Source organism: Schistosoma haematobium, chromosome 1 (genome assembly GCF_000699445.3).
Source record: "Schistosoma haematobium chromosome 1, whole genome shotgun sequence".
NCBI lineage: Eukaryota > Metazoa > Platyhelminthes > Trematoda > Strigeidida > Schistosomatidae > Schistosoma > Schistosoma haematobium.
In genome coordinates this window covers 4,032,703-4,041,759 of record NC_067196.1, presented here as the reverse complement: position 1 = coordinate 4,041,759, position 9,057 = coordinate 4,032,703, and positions in this window count along the sequence as shown.

The following is a 9,057-nucleotide window of genomic DNA, read 5'->3' as shown; positions in this document are numbered from 1 at the left end:
TTGAAAACAATGAAGAACTGTTTTTTGTACGAGTTGTCAGTAATGTGCATTCATGATTCTACATACGGGATTTGAATCCACGATCTCTCGGTCTTGCAGGTGAATGGCTACGGTGTAGACTACTGAATTGGCATCCAATCGTCAACTAATGTCTTCACTGTGTAATTGCAGCACATCAGACACGGTTCAACTGCACTGGTCACAGAATCATACTACAATTTCACCAAATCCATCTTGAAGTCAGTCACTATTGAGCACATGGTAATTATTACTAGTATAGGGTTGCGGACATTGTTGAGTTTAGATTGATATATTAAATGGTGGATCAGCATTTAAAATCTGAAAGAAGTGAAGGACCGTTTCTTCCCAGTGTGAAACTCGTCAGCAGTGTGCATTCACGATCCCAAATGCGGGACTTGAATCCAGGACCTATTGGTCTAGTGCGTAAACACTTGACCTCTAGACCATTGAGTTAGTATCCAATGGTGTTATTGTCTAACTTCAGTCGATTCATGATATTGCTCGAACATCAACCATTATCTTTAATGAGTAACTGCATCTACAGATACAGCTGAAACGACCATCCAGTGCTTTCAGGTTTTCCATAATGGTCTAGCATTAATCGATTTTTGTGAATTTTAACAAAATTTACTAATTTACTTATGGTTATCAATCTTTATAAATAAAATGACACTTTTACAAGATACTTACAAGGTATGAAACTTACTTTCTATAATGTAAATTAGTGACTGAAAGGAATATACAGTTCAATTAAAACGTTACACTTGAATGGATTCTTGCTGTTATTGTTTCATTACTAGTTATCTTCGTCAGAAGAATACCGATTTGTGATTTTCACTGATTAATCACCTAATACTAACCATTACTATATTGTCTAACATTCAATACTGATCAAATCGTATTGATCAATGTGTGATGTAATTACTAGTGGATCAAAAGATTAGTACACCTTTGTTAATATAAGGTGGCTAGAGATTCTCAGTTAGTAGGAATCTATTTATTTCATGTCACTGAAACTAGTAACCAAATTTCAACATGATCTATAAAATTCAATTCGTTCGAAGTGATAGATATTATGAAAAATGTCTAGTAATTTAATAATTGAATTCATGAGTCAGTTGAAGCTAGACCATCATGGCCGTTTCATCCTGATACCAGACTCCTCAGCAGTGTGCATCCACGATTCCGCCCCGCGAGAATCGAACCCAAGACCTGTCAGTCCTTGTATTCAGTACATTAATACTAAAATCATTTAGTTGTGCAATAGATTTGGATTTATTAAAACTATTTATGTCATAACTACTATTTCATAATCTTTGTAACAAATGATATTCATGTTCTGAGTTTCACTGTATTGTTTATCGATTACATGAATTACAAATGTACACTGATATTAGGTTTAACAGTAGTATTTTAGCAAATAAGACATGTATTATTGTTACATAATTATTGAGTGTTCAATGAGAAAAGTGTTAAGTTTCTTTTCCATAGTTTTTCAATTTGTTCAACAAATGATACTTCATGATTATTAGGAAACTGTTTTTTCTCTATTGGTAACAGCATAAAAGTGTTTTTCTATTTATCTGTTACTTTTGTATGACTTTCTTAATGTCTCATGTTGTACTTCACATCATTATTCAATGATAGTGACCAAAAACATATGTTTTATATATTATAAGTGGACTGTAGTAATATATGTGCGATAGAATGTAGTATCTATATTGAATGAACTAACTGTATCAGTAGTGTCATTCAACCTTTGGAATAGTGTAGGATATTGTCACTGAACCCTTTCGACGAGGATTGGTGCTCTTGCTTATGTCTCAGGATTAAAGGCGGATATTGTTAATGTTCATCTAACTTTAGTACAACTTACGACCCTGGAAGTTTGAATGTGCTAATCGCCATTCTTTATCTAATTATAATTCCATCATAGTTGATCGTTATCTTTCCATTTGAGATCGTGGGCGGATACTCTGGAAAGCAAAAGAAGCTTCTTTATATTAGTGAAAACTGAAGACGATCGATTACTCAAATCACTAGAAACTATAAACGTTGTCCTTGATAGTTATTAGCAAGGTCTGATATGGAGAGATGTCTATCAGATACGTCAAAAAATATCTCTTCTTTATAAAACTAATACTCACATACAGACCTCACGGCCTCAAAACATCGAACCTAACAGAAAATGTAAGAACGTCCTCTTTGTAGTATCGTTCAGTTACATATCTCTAATTGTCATAAAAACGGTAGGCATAATCAGACTCCGTGTGTTCGATCTACTTAACTGAACAGAAACAGTAAAATGATAGCCTAAAACACTCAAAGCTTACTAATCAAACTTCTGTCCATTTATTTGCGATTACTTTGGTTAAAAAAGTATAATAATTGAGAATATTCGAGTTGATTTGCTAAGATTTCCGAAATAGTGCAATTTATGGTAGGTAGAAATAGATGAACACAAATGAACGTATTTTATTTGCAATTCGTAATAAGCGCGCAAGTCTGTGCAAATACCACAAAAAGATACTTCACGCCGCGTTTATGCCTCTGTTTTTATTAAAATTCATACCCTCTCTAAAGAAGAGAACGTTGAGGGAAACGAATACATCTATCAAAACAAAAGTTATCTGACCCATAGTCAATGATTTCAACCAACATAAGGTGTTTTATCCACACTTATAACCCTTAGATATCCAATTAAAAGCTATCAATAAAATTAAATCCAAAACAAAGCTGTGTGACTTATGCTTTACTTCTCTCCAAACCAGATTCGAATCTAAGATGGAAGTCAATCAATTTATTTAATCTTACGGGAGGTTACGCACCAGGCTTGACATTCTGAAAAACGCACTGCAAATTCCAAAAAAAGAGTGTATAAAATAACAGATCCTGAACCTATCCAATGTATAATTAATCCCCTGGATTACAGCCATATTTACTTCAGTAGTTCGTTAACACCAACATCTTTTACTTCCCGAAGTCACAAACAATGGGGTCTGACATTACAAAGGGCTTACTTACTAGCTAAGAACAAACTTCCGGACGTCAGAATTAGACCATAAGGATCTTCGTCTGGCAGGCGATCGCTCAGTAGACTCAATGGTTTGATTAAAAAACGCTATAGACATTCCATAATTGCTCACAGGGTTCGTGAACCAAGAAACGAACTGTAAGCTGACATCTGACACGAAATATTGTCGATGCATCTGTGTAATTCGTGCTGGTTGGTAATTTATTTGTGCATCATCCAGCAGCTAAACGAATATACAAATTAGGTTACTTCAAAGCATCGTTCCTCCCTGACTTCAATACTGGTTCATTCGTGACAACTAGGGTACAAGTTGAACAGACCTTGGTAACACTATACACTGGAATTACGATGGAGTTAGTTTTTAGACAACTTGACGTCATTTTAAGTGTTAAGTCTTTAAAGAACATAAGGAACGATGTGAAGTCTGGCATGTGACAAGAAAATATGGTAAACACACACGTTTCCTGCATGTATGCATTACCCCTTAGATTTTTTCATCAATGTTAGTCCAATATACGTAACTTTGAGCGATAGCTCTTATTGTTCCAATGCCTGAATGCCCTGTAAGATGTTGAAGGACAAATGGAAGTAGGTTATTCGGATCCAACGCACGATCAGCGAAGATAATGCAGTCACAGTGGATAGCGATCGGCATCTTTGATAATACTGCATAGGTCCATGAGATGTTACACGTGGAGGTCAACTATGTCGTATAATAACAACGAGTTGTTTTAAAATAAGGTCACTACGAGTGAGATCAGTAACTTCAGCAGCTATCGCTGGAAGGATGCTTGTTGTATTCACCAGCAATTTCTTTACATCTTCAACTGACATAGGAACAATAATGTTATGTTCATCTTCGAATGTATGATTCATCACTAAGCGCAATATTACATCACCATGACCCAAGTCATAAGTAGATTTGCACTTGATAGGTATCATTGATATAAGGTGGATTTCCTACCATGCAGCATTTTACGGAAGTTCGCAACTATGAAGGTGGTACCTGATCCTCCGTTTTCATTTTCACTGTGTTCTCATTCCTGCACAATCAGCTTACTACACTGTAAAGGCATGCATGGAGGACAGCTGACAGATAGATTGCGAATGAAGACCGGTCACAAACAAGACTGTCTACTCTAAACTCTTTTCTTTCTTCAAGTGGTTGAAGGCCTTCATATCTCAGAGGGAGCATGGAACATAATGAACAGCTTGGTTGTGGCTAGACTATTCGGATTTTGCAGATGATCTAGCTCATGCATCCCATGCACAAAAACAAACACAGGTGAAGACAGCCAGTGTAGCAGCAGACTATTCAGCATTAGGCCTCAACATACGCAATACAAAAAACAGAGTCCTGAAATACAGCACAGAGAACACCAACTTAATCACACATGATGGGGAAGCACTGGAAGAGATGGAAACATTCACGTACCTGAACAGCGCCATCGATGAACATTGAGGATTTAATGAAGATTTGAAGGCAAAGATTGGGAGAACAAGGGCAGTATTCATATGTTTGAGGCATACCGACAACCCAAGAAAAACTGTCAGCCAACACCAAGGTCAAAATCTCCAACCTTCCATTTTACGGAGGTGAAACGTGGAGAACTGCAACAGTTATCATCAGAAAGGTACTGGTGTTCCTGAACACTTGTCTACGCAACATGCTCCGGGTCTGTTGGCCGAATATCATCAGCAACAACCTACTATGGCAGAGAAAAAAACAGGACTTGAGCCGAAGAAGAAATGGGGTCAAGACGCTGGAAGTGGATAGGCCACAATCTACAGAACTCATTAAACTGCATCTAATAGTAAGCCAAACTTATAATTTTCAAGGACAAAGGAAAATGGGCAGGTCAAAGAACAAATTACGCTGGAACTTGGTGTCAGGCATAAAAAGAATGAACGGCACGTGGAAACATCTAGTAAGGAAAGGCTAAGGCAGATAAGGTTAAAGAATCCTGGTTGGCTGTCTATGCTTTGCGAATGATGGCAGCCGTAAGTAAGATATTAACGTTCTAGAGAGATGTGGAATAGCTTTCTCCTTGCCACCTACGAAGCATTACAGCACTGATACCACTGTGGTACTACGTGTATCAATTGTTAATGATGGTTGGGAGGCTGGATCAACCGCTACTTAAAGTTATGCACAAAAAGTCAGTTTTTGTAAAATAACTTCCTCAATCTACCTTAGCAAATAAATCTTCTTGTATGGTAAGTGGATAGGTTTGATACTCTGGAGCACTTGTCACTCCAGCAGAGATTTCAGTGAATATGTTAACAGTTTCATTTACCTTCCCCAAAATTAATTTGAGGCCATTCCACGTCAAATAATTTACTGACTTCATGACACTCAGTGAATCATCTGTCAAGTTCCTGGTTAACAACTGACAGAAAAAAAGGAGTACAGGTCGTATTGGTTTAAAGACAGGCTTGTGCCAACAATTCAAAATACACTGGTGATGTAGCCCTGGCAAATCCAATTCTTCACCTTGTGCATAAACAGCGTGGGGCGATCACCCCAGAGTTATACCCGGTGATTTATAACCTAATCAGAGACTCACCCCATATTCTGCGACTTTATTTTGCCCCCTTTTAGAAAGGAAATAGGCTTCTTGAACCATACATTATTAACTAGTTCTCAATATGGTTCTGATGGCCACCACCATCCCTCTTATCCTTACACCTTTGTTTCATTATTCTTTCCGCATTATTGATTATTTAACTGATTCATTTATCTATAAAAACAATAGTATTTGGATTTTCTGTTTGGTATTTTTGGGGCTGTAAAAACGTCAGGTTCACTCAAGGCCACCCACTATTGCGTTCTAATGACCTTGAAGAGCCTAGTATTAGGCAGCCATTCCGTATTTTAACTGCTCTGTGCTGGTCAGCCATCCGTTCGGTTGCATAGGTTTTGTGTGTTCTTATATTTAAGCAGTCTGTTGATGCAGTAAAATCATTGCAGAAAACGAAGAATTTCCTCTGTTTTGTAGTACACACCTTGGCTCGATTGTTGCCTCGTAATGTGATCTCAGATACCAATTGTTCTACTGAACCTCACCACATTTGGTTGAAACTTGATAAGGTTCAGAAATTAACGTGACAACAATAAGGGTAACATAACAGTTCTGGATACGGAACGTTATGTAAGTCACTGTTTTATGCGAAATTTAAGGCGACATCAAATAGCCAGTATGTTTTAAGCTTAGGTTTTACTGGAACACAAAAATAGGCGTTTTGTCTATCTGGGATACCAAAACGGTAATTGGGTGTTTGTGATCGACCGCAGCAGGTTCTATATGTTAGATGCAAGCATTTGCGCGTAAAACTGTCGAACTTTTGTGACATGCTGGCATCCTTGCCGTCACTTCTGACGAGCTCTTGTAAGTAAACTCGGTCGATTACGGTGTATAAACCGCATAGTTAATCATATTTTTTGACACCGCAGCCGATGAAAGATTGTCGTTACATATACTTTTTATAATAACTTAACAGTTTCGTTCCCCAAACGGAAAAAACGGTGTTCACAGACCCAACGAATCTATGGAATGCACAAAAAGCAGATTGGATAAATGTAATAAGTCGTTCAAGGTGATAGTGGATACGAATAGTGAAAATTATTACTAAAGAGTCATCAATAACTAGGTAAGACTCCAGTTTCTCTAAACCTTAATTTTGTAAAGTCTTCTTTACGACAAAAACATGGCTCGAAATAAAGAAATGTGTGGAGATGTGACTAGAACTGTTTACTATAAAAAGCTTTTTGTGCTTGCATTTTTAACTTCATTATACATACAAATTGCAAACTTATTTTCTTGCACTAAATGTTATTCTTCCTTTACCAGTAGTAACGATGCATCAGTGAACTTTCTTCAAACTTTTACTTTCCTCATGGCAGTTTCACTGGGTAACTGTTTTCGAAAGTTAGGAGCAACTAAGTGTTTGCCTTATAAGCACTCGTTTCGTTATGAAAAATTGTAGTGCATCAGTTTAGAAGTTTCGCCGAAACGTTACGTTTTATATATAAGTTTCTTCACTGTGGCAGTATATTCCGTTGAAAATTAGCATGATTTATAGTGCTAAATAACACGAGCTTTCGCCAAGCCCTCATGAAATCTGAGACGAGTTCTTCGCTTGTAGCAGGCTCGTGCGAAAAGTCAAAGGATTGAGTAAAGTTGTTACATTTATATTTAAATAATTCATCAGATGAATAATCGTAGAAAAAGTCAATAATAAACACACTTTTCGTCAACTTGTAAATTGTCCGTTCACATAGTTTCCCATATACAGCAATTTGCTAAGTTCTTTGCTGGTAAAGACTTGAATATTGGAAAGGTTTGAGCCTTTCGATTAGTTGATAGAAGCCACAAGTTACAGACAAGAAAACGCATAGATAGCTTCCCAACCTAATCAATGCAATTCTGAAAAACAACAGATCAGTCATGAAACAAACGGTTTGACCTCGTTGTGAGTACCAAATTCAATGCACAGATAGAATAGCAGCTAACAAGATGTAGCTATAAGTGTCTTACCCGTTGTAAACAATGCCCTTCATTTTCTAACCCTCCTACAATTTTACATAGTCGTTCAGTATTTGCAGAGGAATTGCAGGAACCGATTCAGAAACTTCAAGTATTATTATGAAATTTGAGAGGAATCCAATTACAACGTTCATTATGCTATTGGTGATTCACAGTTTATACACAATAATGACATCATTAGTAATAACTATTCAGGCATTAGTTATCAATATGGTCAGTGATTGCAGATTCTATTTACATAGATTCATTCCCATTCTTTATAAAGGACATATCATAAATTCGCATTCGCTAATATCATGGTTAAGTTACCATGTTTGGAAAAACTTTCGTCGTTTTACCTATGAAGAATATATCACTAATTCCTGTGACATACATATACAGGTTCCGTATATGTTTAGAAGGCATGGAGAAAAGGGTATCAGAGATAATTAATACATATATAACTTTTCTTTCCCAGGTAACTTACTTACTTGAGCCTGTAACCCCTCGTGAAGGAGCATAGGCCCACAATCAGAATTCGCCTTAAAACTCTGTCCTGGACAATCCCTTATAGTTGTATCGTAATTTAGGACTTTGATTTCTTCCCTGTGTATTTCAAAGTCAACTGATACATGTTCTGTTGTGCCCTGGCTGTCCTAATCTGCATTTGTTCGTGTGTATTGGATAGAAGAACTACGTTATCTAAGAAGTCCAAATCGTCTGGTTCCATCTAATCTGTCAATTATATCCCAAACTTCCCTGAAATGCGGAGGTCTTTGTAATTCAGTCAACCACCAGAAGAGAAAAAAGGGAGAGAGTAAGCACCACTGTCAGACTCCGGTATTCACTTGGAATGAGGCAGTCAGCTGTCCTCCATTCACGACTTTCCATTGTAGTTCGTCGTGTGAATTCCGTATGATATTGACAATTTTCCCAGACACACCATTGTGTCGAATAAGTTTCCATACTGTTCCATCCACAACGTAAAATGCATTCTCATGATCAAGGAAGCAAAATTACAGTGACGAGTTCCATTCAGTTGACTGTTCGACAATGACCCGCAGTGTTGCGATTTGGTCTGTGCGCTACAGATTCTTACTGAAAGCGATCTGTTAACCTTGAAGCTGGACATATACTGAATCTTTCATCCGGTTCAGTAACACTTTGTTGAAAACTGATACCACTAGTAAGGCGATGCCTCAGTAGGTCTCATACTTGCTGAGATCTTTTTTCTCTGGTATGATGATGAGGTGTTTCTCTTTCCAGCCTGTCGGCAGTTGTAAATGACACTCAAAAATAATTTAACACACAATTGCCTCAACTGACAGACATCTATGTTCATCAACATACTTCAGGGTGATGAATCGCCATTGAAAACCTGGAAACACCGGATGGTCGTTTCGTCATAGTATTGGGCCCCTGACAGTGTTCATCCATGGCCCATCACAAGGGAATCAAAATCAGGACCCCTAGTCT